This window comes from Bos taurus, chromosome 1 (genome assembly GCF_002263795.3).
Source record: "Bos taurus isolate L1 Dominette 01449 registration number 42190680 breed Hereford chromosome 1, ARS-UCD2.0, whole genome shotgun sequence".
In the NCBI taxonomy this organism is placed as follows: Eukaryota; Metazoa; Chordata; class Mammalia; order Artiodactyla; family Bovidae; genus Bos; species Bos taurus.
The window spans coordinates 112,686,036-112,687,457 of NC_037328.1; the positions used below are offsets into that span (position 1 = coordinate 112,686,036).

General features: G+C 37.2%; 1 pseudogene; it reads right to left on the reverse strand.

Annotated features, from left to right (window-relative positions):
• LOC782120 (phosphatidylinositol glycan anchor biosynthesis class P pseudogene) lies at positions 234–790 on the reverse strand (annotated as a pseudogene).

Below are 1,422 nucleotides of genomic sequence, written 5' to 3' on the forward strand. Positions count from 1 at the left end.
AAAGCCCAAGAATACTGGGTGGGTAGCCTATCCCTTCTCCAGGAGAACTTCCCAACCCAGAAATTGAACCAGGGTCTCCTGCATTGCAGGTGGATTCTTTTCTAGCTAATCTCCCAGGAACCCCCATAATACTATATATATACAGTATATAAATAGCCTCCAGCTTTGTCACTGGACTCTACTCCTCCTGAATATATTCTTTATTTATTATTATTATTATTTTTTTTTTTACTGTTGAAAACTTTATGTCAAAAATTTATAATAAATGTTTGGTATTAGTCCACATACAATTAAGTTCTTGGTGTAAAGTTACTTGGCTTCAAGAAAGAACATTTGGTTTACTTCACTAATAGGAATATCTCTTAGTGCTGGGATGGCCTCTTCTTGGTCTTTCTTGTGCTGTTGGTTTTCGGCATAGTTATCTGTGATATTATGAATGGAGTCAAGTGGAGAGGTACTCATCATGTTTATTCCAAATAAGAGGACGTAATCGATGACTACGGTAATGAGGAGATACACAGGCAGAGCAACGGCCCAATACTTTTGAGGCCAATAAATTAAACCTAAGGAGTTTAGCCAAGATTCAGGAATAAAAGCCCACACAAGATACAGTATGAAGCCAAATTGGGAGCTTAAGAAAAGAACAAAGCCATAAATCGCTCTTTCTGGCAACGGCGACGGTGAATTTTCCACCATTTTCCCCGTGGCTTTAGATATTCTTGGGTCCTCCAAGCACCGACTCCCCCAGCGGCACGTTCGGCCACCTCAGGGCCTCGGCCTTGGCGCAGGCACGGACTAGGGGAGCCACAGGAGGGCGAAAGAGGACCCGAATATATTCTTTAGTATTTCACAGGAGAATGCTAATAACAAATATTTAAAAATAATTTTGATTACATCACCTCCTTGTTTAAGCACTTAATATTGTGACCCATATATATTAAAAGCAGACTACCACATAGTTATTTTATGTATCACCAAGTTTAAAAATGCTACAAAATAATTCTTTCTTATTAGACTTTTTCTGTCTAAAGACACTTTTAAATTTATTTGGCCAGATTTTTATTATATATCATTTCTGTAAATGCACAAGGAAGAAAATACAAGCTGTTGGTACTGGCAATACAATTATGTAACAATTCCCGCTAAAGGACTCTGTAAATTGAAAGATACATTCTGATGCTAGAATTGTAAAAAATATACATCCTAGAATCAGTAAAAGATGGTGACTGTCCACCATATGACCCAGCAATTGCACTCCTTGCTATTTACTCAAAAAAGTGGAAAATTTATGTCTACGCAAAAATTTGCAGACATATTTATAGCTGCTTTCACCATTGCCAAGATTGGAAGCAACCAAGTTATCCTTTAGTAGGTGAATGGATAAAAAAAAAAAAACGGTGATATATCCAGACAATGAACTAA